General features: G+C 41.1%; 1 protein-coding gene across 1 annotated transcript in view; it reads left to right on the top strand.

The window, feature by feature from the left end:
• CFAP61 (cilia and flagella associated protein 61) overlaps positions 1–19,796 on the top strand; it is a 551,989-nt gene that overhangs the window by 446,135 nt on the left and 86,058 nt on the right. The gene's annotated exons all lie outside the window — the stretch shown is intronic.

The following is a 19,796-nucleotide window of genomic DNA, read 5'->3' on the forward strand; positions in this document are numbered from 1 at the left end:
TTTTTCCTTTTAAACTTTTTAAATTATAGAATATATTATACAAAAAAAACTATATAGAACATGTATCCAGTTTTAAGGGATAATATTACTAGAAATCCAACTACTTTAAGAAGTAATTCCTTACTTGAGGATGCTAGAAGCCTCTCTCTCCTTGGAGGTAACCATTATCCTGTAGTTTGGGTTAATCATTCCCTTTTTTTTTCTATAAAGCAGAGATCAGCAAACTTTCTCTACAAAGGGCCAGATAGTATATATCTTCAGTTTTGCAGGCCATTTTACTTCTGTCACAAGAACTCAAACCTGCCAGAGTAGTGTGAAAGCAGCCATAGTCAATATAAAATGTTATTTACCAAAACAGGAGCCAGGCCAACCCTTATTTAAAAAATGTACCACAACCTTTTCCAAAATGGTGGCTCTCACCTCCTCCCAGGACCAAACTAGAAATACAACTAAATTTGGGAACAATCATTCTGAATTACCAACTAACAACTATCTAAACAGGAATCTTATAACCAAGGATTTACAGAAGAAGCCACCTTGAGACTGGTAGAAAGGGCAGAGATGCCAAAGGGGTGGGCCTTACTCCCATGGGTGGTAACTAAGGTTATGGAGGGATATCTCGGCTGTGGGAGGCTCCCCTGGAGAGGCATGAAGCCTAAACCACAGGCAGGACTCCCTAGCCTGTAGTGCCAGAACCAGGAAAAGGTGCCCACATTGCATCCAGCTGTGAAAAGCAGTGGGGTTTCTGTTTGCCAAGGAGAGGCATGGCCTTCTGGAGACACAGGCACCCTCTTAAAGGGCCAACACATAAAATTTATTTTGAGCCAATCACCCTGGGCTCTGGTGGAGGGAGGGCAGTTGGAGTTGCCTGAGGAGAGTGTGAGATTTGTGGCTTTGGAGAGAGAGGTAGGGGAACAGCCACAAGGTACTGTATACTGAGTTGTCCTCCGATACCACAGCAGCCATCTTTCTTAGGCAGAGCAAACACCTCCAAACGACATCAGCCTGGGGGAAAGCAATTATCCCACCCTCTGAATTCCCTCTCTCCCTACTCTGTGAATCTTAAGCTCTACTGGGGAGTCATCAGCATAGGCTAGGATGTAGAAGTCTATGCAGACTCAGAAGCTGTCAGTGACTGGCTTTTGGGTAGAGCCATGCCCCCCCCCCCACATTCCTGTGAACCTAACTGGTGCTGACCCCTCTCCGGAGATCTGATAGAAACACCCTCCCAGCTTCCAGCAGACATAATCTCTGGGCACTGGAGGCCCCACTCACTTGACTACTAGGGGCTCTGTCCTGCTGTGGTCAGGAAAAAATCTGGAACAAACTAAGATGTGTAACTCTGAGGCAGAGGATCACACTCACCATCTTCCCTGAAGTCTAAACAGCATCTCTTCCTCAAAGGAGATCCAATAGCCCCATCCTCCTGATTCTGGCAGAGGCTCTTTCAGTGACTGAGTCTAATAGACAGCCAGCAAGTAGAGAGGCAGGCAGAAGTGGATCTTGGGGTGACTTGGGACATTTGCTGACCCACCCTGGGCCCAGTTCTCGTAAAAGCCACCCTTGGAGCACAGCTTGGTCCTTAGCTTGCACAGTCAAGTCTAACAGAGGCAGCCACAAACTGTGGATCACCTGTGGCTTCAAACATGTTGCCAAGGGGTGGCATAGACAGCATCTGGTGCTGGATTTTAACAGAAGCCCTCCATAGAGCTCCAGAACCAACACACTTAAAGGCCAGCTTCAGGCAACTTTGGAGCAGTATTAAACATGCTTCACAAATAGCATATCCAAAGAGAGATCACAGCAGGCACTGCTGAGGCAAAAATTCTCCTTTTCCTTTTTTTAGTCTTTTCTATCTTTCTTCTTTTCTACTTATGTTTTATTTTATAGTTATTTCTTTTTGTTTTCTCTTTTCTTTCCTTATTCTTTCTTCCATTTTTATTTCTTTTTTTATTTTATTTTTTATAAAATTTATTTTTTATCATTGACTTGACAGTATTACAGATGACCCCCATCTTCCCACCTTTGCTCCCTCCACTCAGCTCCTGCCCAGAAATAAACCCACACCTTTATGGTCAATTAATATTTTGTTGTTGTTGTTAATCTTCACCCAAGGATATTTTTCCATTGATTTTTAGAGAAAGTGGAAAGGAGGGAGGGAGAGAAAGAGAGAAACATCAGTGTGAGAAAGACACATTGATTGGTTGCCTCTCACACGACCCCATTCAAGGCTGAGTATCGAACCTGCTACCTAGGTACATGCTCTTGACTGGAATCAAACTTATGATCCTTTGGTCTGTGGGATGATGGCCAATTAATATTTGACAAAGGAGGCAAGAGCATGCAATGGAATAAAAACAGTCTCTTTAATAAATGCTGTTGGGAAAATTGGACAGGTACGTGCAAAAAAAGTGAAACTAGATCACCAACTCACACCATACACACAAACTCAAAATAAATAAAAGGCTTACATGCAAGTCACAAAACCATAAAAATTGTAGAAGAAAACATAGGCGGTAAAATCTCAGACATTTCACATAGCAACATTTTTGCCAGTATGTCTCCTAGGGAAATGGAAATAAAGGAAAAAATAAATAAATAAGACTACATCAAACTAAAAAGCTTCTGCACAGCAAAGAAACCATCAACAAAATGAAAAGGAAACTCAAGGTATGGGAAAACATACTTGCCAGTGATGCATCTGAAAAGGGGTTAATCTCCAAAATACATAAAGTGCTTATACAACTAAACACCAGGAAGACAAACAATCCAGTTTAAAAATGGGCAAAGGACTTGAATAGACACTTCTCAAAAGATGACATACAGATGGCCAAGAGACATATGAAAAAGTGCTCAAGGTCATTAATCATCAGAGAGATACAAATTAAAACCCCAATGAGATATCACCTCCCATCTACCAGAATGGCTACCATCAATAAATCAACAAACAACAAGTGCTGGGGAAGATGTGGATAAAAGGAAGCCCTCATGCACTGCTGGTGGTAATGCAGACCAGTACAGCCACTGTGGAAAACAGTAAAGAGTTTCTTCAAAAAATTAAAAATTGAACTGTGTTTTAAAAGACACAACAACCCCCCACTATATGGGAGACCATGATCGACAATGATGCATAAGATATGGGGTTAATTTCCAAAATACATAGAGTGCTCATACAACTCAACAAAAGGAAGACAAAAAACCCAATTGAAAAATGGGCAGAGGAACTAAATAGACACCTCTCCAAACAGGACATATAATGTGGCCAAGAGACATATGAAGAAATGCTCAACATCACTAATCATCAGAGAGATGCAAATTAAAACAACTATGAGGTATCACCTCATACCTGTCAGAATGGCTGCCATCAACAAATCATCAAACAAGTGTTGGTGAGGGTGTGGAAAAAAGGGGACTCTAGTGCACTGCTGGTGGGAATGCAGACTGGTGCAGCCACTATGGAAAACAATATAGTGTTATCTCAAAAAATTAAAAATTGAACTTCCATTTGACCCAGTGATCTTCCTTCTGGGAATATACCCTAAGAAGCCTGAAACACCAATCAGAAAGAATATATGTACCCCCATGATTGTAGCAGCACTATTTACAATAGCTAAGATCTGGAAACAGCCCAAGTGTCCATCAGTAGACGAATGGATAAGAAAGCTGTGGTACATATACACAGTGGTGTACTATGCAGCTGTAAGAAAGATCTCTTATCATTTGAGGTAACATGGAGGGACTTGGAGAGTATTATCCTAAGCAAAACAAGCCAAGCAGAGAAAGACAAGTATGATATGATCTCACTTATTTGTGGAATATAATGAACATAACATTAAAAAAAAAAAAAAAAGACACAGCAATCCTTCCCTGGCCGGATTGGCCCATGGATCAAAGAATCGTGGGTTTGATTCCAGTCAAGGGCATGTACCTCGGTTGTGGTTCATCCCCTGCCCTGGTTGGGGTTGTGTGAGAGACAGCCAATCAATGTGTCTCTCTCACATCAATGACTCTCTCTCTCTCCTTCTCTATCTCTCTCCCACTCTATCTGAAGATAAATGGAAAAATATTTTTGGATGAGGATTAATTAATTAATTAATTTAATTAAATGAAAGACTGGCAATCTCACTTCTGGGAATATATGCTAAGAATCCCCTAACACCAAGGGATCTCCAGTCAAGATGGTGGTGTATGTAAACACAGTATTGCCTCCGCTCACAACCACATCAAAATTACAACTAAACTACAGAATCAACATCCTTTAGAACCACCTGAAATAGAGCTGAATGGAAGTCCTACAACTACAAAATTAAAGAAGAAGCCACATCGAGACTGGAAGGAGGGGCAGAGGCGTGGACAGGCTGTTCCCAAACCCACGTGAGGCTGATAAAAATCAGGAGGGATACCTCAGTTGTGAAGGTCCCCTCCCCCGAGGAATAAGAGGTCCTGTTCCCACACCAGTCCCCCGAGCTTAAGGTTCCAGTGCCAGGAAAAGAAGTCCCCATAATTCCTGGCTGTAAAAACCAGCGGGAATTGAGGCTGAGGGAGGTTGAGTCTTCTGGAGTCTCAGGCTTAGACTTACTTGACTTACTTCCTCCAAGCTCCATCATGGGGGAGGCAGGTTGAAAGGCCCCAGAGACATATGGGGAAGAACTGAGTTGTCTGACATTGGGGCGAGGGCTGGAGAGACAGCTTTCTCCCAGACAGACGTGCTGGAAGAAGCCATTGTTCCTTTGGTGAGCCCTTTCCCCATAGGGCTAGGAGACAGGTGCCATATCTGGAACTCCAGCAACCTGGTTCACACTGTTTGTCTCACCCTGGTGATTCCCTAAGGCCCTGCCCAACCCAACCTAAGCTGTTCCAGTGGCTTTATCATAGAATTGGCCTATTTGGCTCCTGCTTCAAATTTTCCTAAATTCTTTCAAACAAGCAGCATCTGGCCACAGTGAGCCCCATACCTCTCACTATGTAGCCCCAGGCCTGGCACTAGAAGCAGCCAGCCTTGGTTCACAGTTTGGCTTTCCCTGGTCACCTCCAAGACCAGCAAAAGAAGCAGCCATCTACAAATCACTTTGTAGCCTATGCCTGGTGGCCCCGGGTAGAACACAGGCAGTGGCTGACCTTGCCCCAGAGCCAACATACCCAGTGGACAGCTTCAGACCACACTGAAGCACTATCACCCAACCACCTCCACAAGTGACACACTCAAGGAATGGACTCAGTGGGTACCAGAGTCCTGCTGAAGTAAGTCTTGCTGGGCCCCTGTGCAGCTGATCCTCCAAGGTATTCAGAGGTCGGTGGGCAGTGGGCACAGCCAGTCCTGCAGCTGTTCAGCCTGAGTAAATCCCTCCCATTTACATGCCAACAGCAATCAAGACTCAATTACAACAGAAGGGTGTAAAGTCCACACAAGGGGTGCACCTCAAGGGCCCAGCTGGGGTGACCAGGGAAGCTGTGCCACTGGACCCTATAGGACACCTACTACAATAGGCCACCTAGGAAGCCTAGGAGAAATAGCAGTTCTACCTAATACATAGAAACAAACACAGGGAGGCAGCCAGAATGAGGAGACAAAGAAACATGTCCCGAATGAAAGAACAGAACAAAACTCCAGGAAAAAAAAACAAAAAAACTAAAAAAAAATTTAACAGATGCAGAGTTCAAAACACTTGTTTATAAGGATACTCAATAAACTTACTGAGAATTTCAAGGAACTTTGTGAGAAAGAGCATAAAAAAGGACCATGCAGAAATGAAGGATGCACTAACAGAAATAAAGAATAGTTTATGGGGAATCAATAGTAGCATAGGTGAAACCAAGAAGCAAACCATCAATTTGGAATATAAGGAAACAAGACCCCAATGAGAACAGCAAAAAAGAAAAAAGAATCCAAAACAATGAGGATAGTACAAGGAGCCTTTGGGACAACTTCAAGCATACCAATATTCGCATCGTGGGGGTGCCAGAAGAGAGAGCAATAAATTGAAAACTTATTTGAAAAAATAATGACAGAAAACTTCTCTAACTTGGTAAAGGAAACAGACATACAAGTCTAGGAAGTACAGAGTCCCAAACAAGATGAACCCAAAGAGGTCCATACCAAGACACATTATCATCAAAATGCAAAAGGTTAAAGACAAGAGAGAATCTTAAAAGCAGCAAGAGAAAAGCTGTTAGTTACCAAAAAGGGAGCTCCCATAAGACTATCAGCCAATTTCTCAAAAGAAACTTTGTAGGCCAGAAAGGAGTGGCAATATTCAAAGTGATGAAAAGCAAGGACCTGCAGCCAAGATTACTCTATCCTGCAAAGCTATCATTTAGAATTGATGGACATATCAAGAGTTTCCCAGATAAAAAAAAGCTAAAGGAGTTCATCACCACCAAACCAGTATTATATGAAATGTTGACAGGTCTTTTTGAAGGAGAAGAATAAAAATATGAAAAATAAAATGGCAATAAATACATATCTATAACAATTGAATCTACAAACAAAATGAGCACTCAGAACAGAAACAGACTCATAGATATAGAGAAATTTTTGTTGGTTTTCAGATGGGAGGGGGTTTGGGGGATGGGTGAAAAGGGCGAAGGGATTAAGAAGTACAAATTGTTTGTTAGAGTGATGAACCTCAAAGGGAAGTGGGGAGGTGAGGCAGAAAGAGAGAAACCAAAGAATTTATATGCATATATGCATAACCAATAGACACAGACAATAGGGTGGGGAAGGTAGGAGGGGGGCCAGAGTGAGGAGGTGGTGGTCAAGGGGGGAAAAGGGGGGGACATCTGTAATAAATTCAACAATAGAGATAAGTTAAAAAAAGGAATCCCCTAACACCAATTCAAAAGAATACATGCACCCCTGTGTTGATAGCATTATTTTCAATAGCCATGATCTGGAAACAGCTCAAGTGTCCATCAGTAGATAAGTAGATAAAAAAAAAAAAAATCTTAGGCCCTGGCCAGTTTGGCCCAGCGGTTAGAGCGTCGGCCTGCGGTCCTGAGAGACCCGGGTTCGGTTCCCGCTAAGGGCGCGTACCTCGGTTGCCGTTTGTCCCCGGCCCTGGTCGGTTGTGTGGGTGGCAGCCACTCGATGTGTTCCTTTCACATCGATGTTTCTCTCTCTCTCTCTGTTCCTCTCTCTCCCTCCCACTCTACCTGAACAAAAAATGGAAAAATGTCCTCGGGTGAAGATAAAAATAAAAATAAAAAAATCTTAGTACATTTACACAATGGAATACTACATGGCCATAAAAAAGGAAAGGAAATCTTACCTTTTGTGACAGTAGGGATGGACCTGGTGATTGTTATGTTAAGTGAAATAAGCCAGTCAGAGAAATGTACCACAAGATCTCATTTATATATAGAATCTAATGAACAAAATAAACTGATAAGCAAAATAGAAACAGGGGCCGAGATACATGAAACAGTCTGACAGCTGTCAGAGGGGAGGGGTGAGTGGATGAAAGAAGGTGAAGGGATTAGCTAAAGAACATATCTACATAACCCATGGACACAGACAACAGAGTGGTGATGGCCAGAGGAAGGGGGTGGGGGTGGGGTCTGGTTGGATAGGGGTACAAGAAGGGATGGGGAATGGGGACATATGTAATAGTGTCAACAATAAAAATAAAGAAAAATGTACCTTGTATACATGATTTCCTTAAAAATGTATCAATTTCTTTTGCTTTCTTTGAATTGATTCTGTGGCTGACTGGAGAAAGTCAACAATGGTTTATAAGGCCCATCATGGTAATGTTTGTAGCTGTAGTTCCATTATTTTCCCTGCTGCATAGTATTCCCTTATATAACTATGTCACTGTTCATCCATCTTCTTTCCTGTTTATTGATATTTAAATTGTCACCAGTTTGATGCCACTATAAACAATTTTATAGGCACTTTGGACACACTACATCTGCAAGAATTTCTCTCAGGTATACTAGGTGATGCTGAAATGTTCCCCAAAGTTGTTTTATCTATTAAACTCTCTCTAGCAGGCCATGAGAGCACCTCCACAACCCTGGCAATACTTGATGCTGTTATACTTTAAAATTTGTCTACGCTGGTAGTTTGAAAAGGTATCTTCCTACAGTTTTAATTTTCCCTTTCCTGATTAATGACTGAGTTTAGTGCCTTTTTATTTGTTCATGGGCCATTCGTGGTAGTTCCTGTGAAATACCTGTTTATGACCTTTGTCCATGTTTCATTTGGGTTGTCATATTTTTACTAGTTCACATGGGTTATTCATATATTCTGGATGAAAACCTGTGTTGGTTATGTATAATTAATATATCTTCTCCCATTTTGAAGTTTGTCTTTTCACTTAATTTATGGTGTCAATTAACAGAAGTTCTTAATTTTAATGTAATCTGTTTGTCTTCTTGGGTGTGTCTTGGATATTTTTGTCCCTTTGCTTTTCCAATAGATTTATGTAAATGTGTCAAGTTCTGTGACTTGATAGGAAATGTATTAAATCTTAGATTAATTAGGTGAGAATTGACATCTCTGTTATTAAGTTTAATAACATAGCATAGTATAGGTCTTGACTTATTTAGGTCTCCTTAACATTTTTCAATAAAGGTTTATAATTTTCTCCATAAACGGCTTGCATACTCTTTTAAATATATTCCAACGTGCTTTATATTTTTATTGCTACTGTAATATTATTTCTTATTGATTTCCGTTGTATAGAAATGCACTAACTTTTTGTATGGTTTTGTTTTCTGCAAATTTTCTAAACTCTCATTCATTCAAATAATTTATCTATAGATTCTTTTAAATTTTTTGCATAGAAAAAATTATATCATCTGCAAATAGTGACAGTTTTGTTTCTTCTTTTCCAATCTTTGTAATTTTTATCTCTTTTTTTGTCTTACTACATTGGCTAATTGCAATGAAAGGTAAAATACAAGTACTGAGGGACGGCACCCTTACGTCATTCTTAATTTTAAAGAGAATATGTTCTTTATTAAGTGTATGACATTTGCCATACATATTTTTATAGACATACATTATCCAGTTTAAGGTGTGGGGTTTTTTTGTTTTTGGTTTTTGGTTTTTATTACTGGCTTGCTAAGCAGTTTTTTTTTTTTTCTTTTATCATGCATGGATTTTGTTTCCCAGAAAAAGTACTTAATTTCTGAAACCTTTTATGTATGAGGATATTTTCCTAATGCTTTCAGGTATAAACTATATTTTGATGAAGTATCAAATTCTTTAATCATATGCTTTTCCTCCTCAAATCTTTGTAGGCTTAACTGAAATATGTATCTAAAATAAAAAAAAAATCAGAAAATGAATTTATTTGTTCCTTAGCTAGTGCTAAGGATAGGATTTTATCATTGTTTCCAACCTTGCCCAAAATATTTGAGTTGGAGGAGAATTAGTTGTTTGTTAAAGAAAAATTCTACCTGGTGGGGAAGGAAATGCTAAGAGTTTTCTCTGAAAAGGAAATGTTCTCACAATAGACCAAATTCAAAAGACCTAGCTGGTTTGTTTTCCCCCAAGAAGGTGATGTTGAAACAGACTTTGTGAGCTTGGACACTATTCAGGGTGCAGTTGTTAACTGATGATAGTAATAATTTTAAGTTCATTTGATTTGCTAAGAGTGAATATTTAAGATGGCAAACAGGATGACATGGATAAAAGGATGTACCAATTGAAATCTGTAAGAAAGAACATGAAGGGGGCAGGGCTGGAAAATGGTGGCTGATCATTAAAGAGGTTGTTGGTCATATTTAAGTGAGGTACTGAGGGCAACACCATGCCTGTCAGTCACTCGCACACGTGTGTTAATATGTACATGCAGCTGTGGGCACATTCTTTTCAAGTGCCATGCAATGCTGCCAGATCTCAGTGCTAATTCTTGGCTCAGCACTGCCTGCCCTGTCTGTTGTCAGATGGACTGGCAAGACTCTTTCCAAGCAGGCAGGGGGAATGGTTTAACTGATTTTGGCTGTGATGTGATTACAGATTGTCTCCTTGACCTCAGCAACACCAGCAATATCTCTTGTTTGAATCTGGGCAAATTTCCATCCCCTGTGTCTGGGGGCACCTTTCTCTGTTCTGGGAGGGCTGACTGCTAACCAGGTGTTTTAGCTTCTGCAAGTGAGGCACGACCTCAACATCAAGTTCATCTCCAGTTTCAAAGGAAACCTCTGGCTTCTTTCTTCCTACTTCCTCCAATCTAATCTCACACCACCAAGGGCCAGAACAGAGCAGACACTGGTGAGCCAGGGAGAACTGTGGCAGCCACAGGGGCAGATGTGCTGGCAATCGAAGTCTCATGAGTGGTGACTCCTGCTGCCTGCAGTGGGACTTGCTTGGATCTATTTGGCAACATGTGATTCAAGCAGAGAAAGAAAGCAAGATGATAGATGGATTGGATTACCACTTTGAAAAAAGAATGAAGCCCATTGCTATCATTTGTTCATTTCTGAACCAATCAGCATTTAAAGTCACATAACAAATGTTACTAAAATTCTTTTCCTAATTTTCCTTTTAAGAGCACTTGTGTCCCACAGTATCCCAATGCACACATACACACACCTATCCCAAACCTTGCAGTTCCGCCCACCTGCTAAGTCCTTTGATGATGTTTAGAATAAGCAACACCTTCCACCCTGCTGATACTGTTTCTCTCACAGAACCCTGGAGACAGAAGGATTTTCAATGAGGGAGTCACAAAGTCGGAACACGGGAACTGTGGGTGAAAAGGAGAGGGGAGGCAAGAGGCAGTTTCCTAATAAGTCCCTGTCACAGGGCTTTAACAAGGCAGTGTCCAGTGTCTTCTCTGCTTTCGTAACTCTACCTCATCATCATTTACCCCACTTATCAATGGCCCTGGAAAAAAAGTCTTGCCTGCTGAATTCCCCCCTACACACAACCTTTAGCCTTAATTAACAGTCTGTAGCATCCTTTATCCTCATGGTGTGAATAGGTCTTGCCCTAGCTTCTTTGTGTGAGCCCATCAGATACTCATAAACCTTGATTAAATTATCTCTTTTCACATCTTAACATGCTCATCCCTCAAAGACTGCCTTCATACAGCCCTCCTGCCAGCGCTGCCATCCTCCTCCACTAGAATGGCCTATTTTTAGTGGGTAAGTGCTGCTGTGCACAATATTCTAAATGGGATTTGAGCAGGCCCTTTAAAAAGCTGCCATTACCTTTTGAACTGTGAAGCTCCAGAAGTTACTACCTCAGGAAAGCCGCCTTGTGCTATCTCTGTCTTTGGAGCTGCAAAGCAGGATGCTGCCAGCCCACATTATCTTCTTATTAATTTATTAGACTCCAGTTGGAGTCATTTAATCATGACTTAAATGTTTTCCTTTCCCCTGTAGTCAGTAGCATGGTGCTATTTCCAGTAGAAAAGCACCCACTAAATTTTAAGTGCCTATTTTTGCAGACATCAAAATTTTCTTGAAATATGACTTCCCATTCCAACTTGTCAGTTTTTTTGTATATACCTAAAAGTTGTTGAATACTAGTTCTCCCAAGATGCAAATTCCCCCTTTGGCTGCTTATCAAGTCATAGACCTGCCTTTCTGTAAACTTGTTGAGGTATTCCTGCTTGTCTGTTTTGTTTCATATAATGCCAGTTCTGTTTGATTGCCTTATAAAGGATATTATTTCAAATGTTTGTTAAAATCGAAATTTGTTCTCTTCATTTTGCTTCCCAGTCATTTAATTATAGTCTATTTAACTGCCCTGGTAAAAGGTGATTTTGATGGGTTGTGCTCCCATGCTCCATCTGGGGATCCTTGCTGGTTATTCCCAGGCCTTCTGGCTTGCCTAGTGGTGTTTCTCATGCAATCATGTAGCCTGTGATGAACCCACATTTTTAAACGTTCCTCATTACTGAGATGGTCAACTTTAGATCTGGAAGTATAGACCATTGTGGGGCCAAATTCCATTTGACACAACAAATGCCCTTTTTTTTCAATCCTCACCCGAGGACATTTTTTGTTTTTTGTTCAGATAGAGTAGGAGGGAGAGAGAGAGAAAAACATCGACGTGAAAGGGACACATCGAGCATCGAGTGGCTGCCACCCACATAACCCAACCAGGCCCGGGACAAACTGCAACCGAGGTACATGCCCTTAGCGGGAACCAAACCCGGGTTTCTCTGGACCGCAGGCCAACGCTCTAACCACTGAGCGACACTCTAACCACTGAACAAAACCAGCCAGGGCCAGATGCCCATTTTTAATTGTAATATTGCTCTCATTAAAAGACTAGCATTTGGTCCTGGCCAGTTTGGTTCAGTGGTAACAGTGTCAGCCTATGGACTGAAGGGTCTCAGGTTTGATTCCGGTCAAGGGCACATACCTGGGTTGCAGGTTCAATCCCCGGCCCTGACCGGGCATGCACAAGGCAACCAATCAATGTGTCTCTTTCACATCGATGTTTCTCTCTCTTCCTCCCTCCTTCTATCTAAAAAAAAAAAAAAAATCAATGGAAAAAATATCCTTGGGTGAGGCTTAACAACACTAGGTTTTTGTTTTTGTTTTTCTAGTATATGTGACCTCCTTCTTCACACTGTGACATTTGAATGGAATGAGCCTTTTCTGGGATAGAGATTTTTTTAACTGTCCTGAAATTACAGCCAGCACATATCTCTCTGATATTCATGCCAAAGATTATAATGTGAAAGAAAAAGAAACGTAACCATTCACATAAGAATAAATGTTTAAAGTAATGAACATCTGGAAGTCTGCATAAAGTATGGAGCTTTTTTTAAAAAGCTCAATATCCAATGTGTTCCAATAATTTGCCTTGTTTGTTATAAAAATATAGTTTGGCATATCATCTTAGTATTTATCAGAAAGGTCTGGATTGAGTGTTATTTATGGCTTTGAGGTATCAGTAAGGTATAAGTTTTATTTTAAGCACTTCAATTCTATTCATGTTAGTAAGAAACTTTGCCTTGAGAATAGTGCCCATGAATGAATGAAGGAAAATGAGTATATTTCATCACATAGCCAAGTTTTTATCTTTTTTTAATTTAATTTATTGGAGTGATATTGGTTAATAAAATATATAGGTTTCAGGTATATAATTCTACAACACATCATCTCTACACTGTATTGTGTGTTCACCACCCCAAGTGATCCTTCCATCACCATGTATGCCCCCTACCCTCTCCTACCTCCCCCACCCCCATTCCCTCTGGCAATCACCATAAAGCAAAGAAAGTCTCATGGACACAGATAGACAAAGATTTTTTCTTAATGATAAAAGGCTTTTACTTTTTATAACATTAAAGTTTAACTACTATTAATATTTTGACTTTTAAATTTCTGCTCATTTATACCCTATTACATAAAGAATATATTATCTATATAGCATTATGAAAACAATCATATATTATTGTATGCTACTGTTTTAAAATATAAGAACAGCCCTGGCCAGTTTGGCTCAGCAGTTGAGCATCAGCCTGTGGACCAGAGAGTCCCGGGTGTGGTTCCTGCTAGAGGCATGTACCAAAGAAGAAAAAAAAAAGATTAAATATAAGAACATTTTCTCATACCATTAAAATTTTTTAAAAATAAAATGCAGCCCTGTCGAGTTTTGCTCAGTGGCCAGAGCACTGGCCTGAGGACCAAAGAGTCACAGGTTTGATTCTGGTCAAGGACATATGCCTTGGTTGCAGCTCAGTCCTGGCCCTGGTCCAGGTTGTGCGAAGGGAAGCCAGTGTTTATCATGTAGTTTTAGTTTTTACTTATTTTTTTCTTTATTGGTTTTAGAAAGAGAAGGAGGGAGGGAGAGAGCGAGAGAGAGAGAAAGAGAAACATCGATGAGAAAGAACATCAAATGGCCACTTCCTAAATGCCCCTCACTGGGGATTAGGCCTACAACCTGGGCATGTGCCCTGACCAGGAATCAAACCAGTGTTCTCTTGGTGCATGTGTCAACGCTCAACCAGTGAGACACAATGGCCAGGCTAGTTTTATTTTTATATTTATTGAAAAATAGACTGTGAAAAATACTTTTGTTTCTTAATGTTAGTCCACCTCTTTTTTATTTTCTTGAGTAGAAAGAATTACACTAAATTGAAGAAGCTATGTGGACTACTGTCAAAGTGTGCACTAAGTTCTTTTTAATTTAAATAATTTTTTATTTTTTAATTTCAATTGGCATACAATATTATATTACTTTCAGGTGCATACCCTACTGACTAGGTGATTAGACATTATATAACTTACTAAGTTATCATCCCGATAAATCTCATACCCGTCTGACACCATACATAATTATTAGAATATTATTGACTATATTCCCCATGCTATACTTTACATTCCCCATGACTATTCTGTAACAACCAATTTAATCCCTTCATTTTTTAATTCCTTCATTATTTTCACTGACACCCCCCCAAACCCCTCCCATCTGGCAACTGTCAAAATGCTCTCTGTATCTATGAATCTGTCTCTTTTCTACTTGTTTGCTTATGTTGTTTTTAGGTTCGATTGTTGATAGATATGTAATTATTTATATTTCATTGTTCATATTTGTTATCTTTTTCTTCTTCTTCTTCTTCTTCTTCTTCTTCTTCTTCTTCTTCTTCTTCTTCTTCTTCCTCTTCAAGAAGACCTTTTAACATTTCATATAATACTGGTTTGGTGGTGATGAACTCCTTTAGCTTCTTCTGGTCTGGGAAGCGCTTTACCTGTCCCTCAATTCTAAATAACAGTTTTGCTGGGTAGAGGTCCTGTTTTTCATCACTTTGTATATTTCTTTCCAGTCCCTCTGGTATGCAAAGTTTCTGTTGAGAAATCAACTGGAAGTCTAATGGGAGCTCCCTTGTAGGTAACAAACAGCTTTTCTCTTGCTGCTTTTAAGATTCTTTCTTTGTCTTTAACCTTTGGCATTTTGATGATGATGTTGGGCTTCTTTGGGTTCATCTTGTTTGGGACTATGCACTTCCTGGACTTGTATATCTATTTATTTCACCAAGTTAGGGAAGTTTTCTGTCATTATTTTTTCAAATAGGTTTTCAATTTCTTGCTCTCTCTCTTCTCCTTCTTGCACCCCCATGGTGTGAATGTTGGTGCACTTGAGTTGTTCCAGAGGCTCCTTATATTGTCCTCTTTTTTTTTTTTTTTTTGGATTTTTTTTCTTTTTGCTGTTCAGATTGGGTGTTTTGTTTGTTTGTTTGTTTTTTGTTTTGCATCCTTATATTCCAAACTACTGATTTAATTCTCAGCTTCATTTATTGTACTGTGGAGTCCCTGTAAATTATTTATTTCAGTTAGTGTATCCTTAATTTCTGACTGGTTCTTTGTTTGTGGTTTCCATGTCCTTTTTAATGTTGTTGAAGTTTTCATAAAGCTCATTGGCAGCCTTATAACCAGTGTTTTTTAACTTTGCATCTAGCAGATTGCTTGTCTCCATTTTGTTTAGTTCTTCTTCTAGAGTTTTCTTCTGTTCTTTTCACTTGGGTCATGTTTCTGTCTCCTCATTTAGGCAGACTCCCTGTGTTTGTTTCTATGTATTAGGTAGAGCTGCTATGTCTCCTGGGTTTGGTAGAGTGGCCTTGTGTAGTAGGTGTTCTGTAGAGTCCAGTAGCACAGCCTCCCCCATCACCGAAGCTAGGCACTCCAGGTTTGCCCACCTCCCATGTGGGCTGTATATACCCTCCTGTTGTAGTTGAGCCTTGATTGCTGTTGGCACATCAATGGGAATGATTTACCTTCAGGAAAATCAGCTATAAGGACTGACTGTGACCACCAACCACCATGGAAAATCAGCTGTGCAGGGACCCACCACATAAAGCAGGACTTACTTTGATGGGGCTCTGGTACCCAATGAGTCTTCCCCTTGAATGTGTCACTTGTAGAGGTTGTTGGGTGGTGCTTCAACATGGTCTGAAGCTGTTCATTGGGTGCCCTGGCTCTGAGCCTACCTGGATGTGCAGGCCAAAGTCAGCCACCACCTATGTTCTGCCCAGGGCCACCCAGCATGAGCTACAAAGTTATCTGCAGATGGCTGCTTCTTGTGCTGGGCTTGGAGGTACCCAAGAGAGTCCAAGCTATGAACCAAGGCTGGCTGATGCTAGTGCCAGGCCTAGGTCCACTTATCATGAGGTATGGAACATGCTGAGTCCAGATACTGTTTGTTTGAGAGGTTTCAGGGAAGTCTGAAGCATGAGCCAAGACAGGACATTTGTATGGAAAAGCCCCTGAAAACAACTTTAGTGGAACTGCAGGTTGAGTGGGGCAGGATCTTAGGGAATCACCAGGGCTTGGCCAACAGTGTGAGTCAGGTTAATGTGGAGACTCAAATATGACACTCACCTGCAGGCTCTGCAGAAGGGGTGGGGTGGGGTGGGGTCTCATAAAAGGAATAGTGGCTTCTGCCAGCATTTCTGTCTTGGGGAAATCTGTCCTCCCAGCTCTCATTCTGATGACCGACAATTCATTTCTTCCCCATATGTCCTTGGTGCCTTTCAAGCTACCGCCCCAGCACTGGACCTCAGAGCAAGTCAGTCCAAGTAAGTCTGTGCATGGGCCCTTTAAAAGGAAACACTGGCACACCAACAGCTTTCTGTCTCCCTCAGCCACAATACCCACTGGTTTTTACAGTGAGAAGTTATGGAAACTTGTCTTCCTGGCACTGGAACCCTGGGTTTGGGGGCCTATTGTGAGGCGGAGACCCCTTATTCCTCAGGGAGGACTTTTCCAGTCAAAATATCCCTCCCAATTGTTATCCACCTCATGTTGATGTGGCACCAGCCATTCTGTCTCTCCTACCACTCTCAATGTGATTTCTTTAATTCCCTCATTCTAAGACTTCTATTCAGCTAGGTTACAGGTAGTTCTGAATGATGGTTACTCTGCAGTTTAGTTATAATTTTTATGTGGTTGTTTAAGGCTTTTATTAATAAGAATGTAAAGACCAAGCAAGCAAATTCAATACCCATTAATGTCAATCCAAAGTGGGAGATGAGGGGCTGACGCTCAAGTTCAATAACAGATTACTCTTCACCAGCATTTCTCTACCCACCTTGCTCTTTGAACCCCCACAGTCCTTTTATTCCCCTATTCCAAGTGGGCATTATTACCTCTTAAAACAGAGGAACTTGCCAGTCTCTCCACTATAGAAGAAAACCAGTGATGCTTGGAGTAGACAAATTTATTAAAGGAATGGCCTTGAATCCCAGAGACTGTGCTGGGGTGTTAACTGTACATGGGACAAGTCATGTAAAGTGTGAGCCATAACTCACATAGATGTCTGTTGGACCACGTCTACAATATTCTAAAAAAATTTCAAACTTTTGTTTTCTTGGTTAATCCTCACCTGAAGATAGTTTTCCTTTTATTTTTAGATACGGTGGAAGGGAGGGAGAGAGGGAGAGAAGGAGAGAGAGAGACATGGATTGGTTGCCTCCCTCATGAACCCGACCAGGGCCAGGGATCAAACCTGCAACCTAGGCACATTCCCTTGACTGGGAAGCAAACCCTTCATCCTCCATTCTGGGGGCCAACACTCTCACTGCTGAGCCAAACTGGCCATGGCAAAAATTTCAAACTTTTAACCAAGCTTTATAAAAACAAACAAATGTGTTGTGGTGAGACCACTACTGCAACCTGCAAGTTATGCACAGCTTTCATCTCCTCAGCTGCTACTGTCTTTTTCTTACTGTGCCTGTGCCCTCTTGGTATATATTCTAAGAGAATTTGGTTTAAGACATCAAAGTTACAACTAAACTACAGAACAACCATCATTCAAAACCGCCTGAAATCAAGCTGAATGAAAGTCCTACAACTATGAAATTAAAGAAGTAGCCACATCAAGACTGGTAGGAGGGGCAGAGGGGTGTGTGTGTGTGTGTGGGGGGGGTGACAGGCTGCTCCCACAACCAGGTGTGGTGAATAAATATTAGGATACCTCAGCTGGGAAGGTCCTCTTTAAGGACTGAGGGGTCCCCGTCCCACACCAGGCTCCCAGCTCAGGGTTCCAGTGCCAGAAAGAGAATTCCCCATAACTTCTGGCTGTAAAACCAGTGGGAATGGGGGCTGAGGAAGGCTGAGGCAGCTGGAGCCCCAGGCAGCTCCTCTTAAAGGGCCCGCACACAGACTTACTCTGACTCACACCCTCCAAGCTCCAGCATGGGGGAGGCAGCTTGAAAGACACCAGAGACATATGGGCAAGAACTGAGTTGTTTGGCATTAGAACGAGGGCTGGAGAGGCAGCTTTATCCTGGACAGACATGCTATCAAAGGCCTTTGTTCCTTTAGTGAGCCCTTCCCCCACAGGGCAGGCAGACAGCCACCATATCTAGGACTCCAGCAACCTGGCTCACACTGATGGCCCCGCCCTGGTGATTCCCTGAGGCCCTGCCCCACCCAACTTTCAGGCCCATCCAAGCTGCTGCCAGCTGCCCATAGGAGTGGCCTCTCTTGGATCCTGCCTCAGGTTTTCCTAAATCCTCTCAAACAAGCAGCATCTGGTCTCAGCTAGCCCCATGCCTCTCATTAAGTAATACATAGAAACAAACACAGGTAGGCAGCCAAAATGAGGAGACAAAGAAACAGGTTTCAAATGAAAGAACAGAACAAAACTCCAGGAAAAGAACTAAGCAAAATGGAGATAAGCAAGCTAACAGATGCAACGTTCAAAACACTGCTTATAAGGATGCTCAATGAACTTAGTGAGAAGCTCAATGAACTTAGTGAGGGCTTCAAGAGCATTAAAAAGGACCAGTCAGAAATGAAGGAGGCACTAACTGAAATAAAGAATAATTTGCACAGATTCAATAATAGAGTAGGTAAAGCCAAGAAGCAAACCATCGAGTTGGAACATAAGAAAGCAAAAAACACCCAATCAGAACAGCAAAAAGAAAAAAGAATCCAAAAAAATGAGGATAGTGTAAGGAGCCTGTGGGACAACTCCAAGCATGCCAACATTTGCATCTTGGGGGTTCCAGAAGGAGAAAAGAGAGAACAAGAAATCGAAAACCTATTTGAAACAATAATGGCAGAAAACTTCCCTGACTTGGTGAAGGAAACAGACAAGTCTAGGAAGCACAGAGAGTCCCAAACAAGATAAATCTCAAGAGGCCCACACCAAGACACATCATCATCAAAATGCAAAAGGTTCAAGACAGAGAGAATCTTAAAAGCAGCAAGAGAAAAGCAGTTAGTTACATACAAGGGAGTTCCTATAAGACTGCCAACTGATTTCTCAAAAGAAACTTTGCAGGCCAGAAGGGAGTGGAAAGAAATATTCAGAGTGGTGAAAAGCAAGAACTTACAACCAAGATTACTCTATCCTGCAAAGCTGTCATTTAGAATCGATGGCCATATGAAGAATTTCTCAGACAAGAAAAAGCTAAAGGAGTTCATCACCACCAAACCATTATTGTATGAAATGTTGAAGGGTCTTCTTGAAGAAAAAAATAAAAAATATAAACATACAAAATGGCAATGAATACATATCTATCAACAATTGAATCTACAAACAAAATGAACAGGCAGAACAGAAGCATTCTCATAGATATAAAGAACATTTTGTTGGTTGCAAATGGGAGGGGGTTTGGGGGAATAGGTAAAAAAAGTGAAGGGATTAAGGAGTATAAATTAGTTGTTAGACTGACAAACCTCAAAGGGAAGGGGAGGTGGGGGGTGGGAAAAGATAAACCAAAGAACTTATATGTTTATATACATAACCAATGGACACAAACAACAGTATGGGGAAAGACGGTGGGGGGGGGCGGGAGTGGGGAGGAGGGGGTCAATAGAGGAAAAATAAGGAACATCTGTAATACATTCAACAATAAAGATAAATTAAATAAATA

This window comes from Molossus molossus, unplaced genomic scaffold (assembly GCF_014108415.1).
Source record: "Molossus molossus isolate mMolMol1 unplaced genomic scaffold, mMolMol1.p scaffold_m16_p_6, whole genome shotgun sequence".
Classification (NCBI taxonomy): domain Eukaryota; kingdom Metazoa; phylum Chordata; class Mammalia; order Chiroptera; family Molossidae; genus Molossus; species Molossus molossus.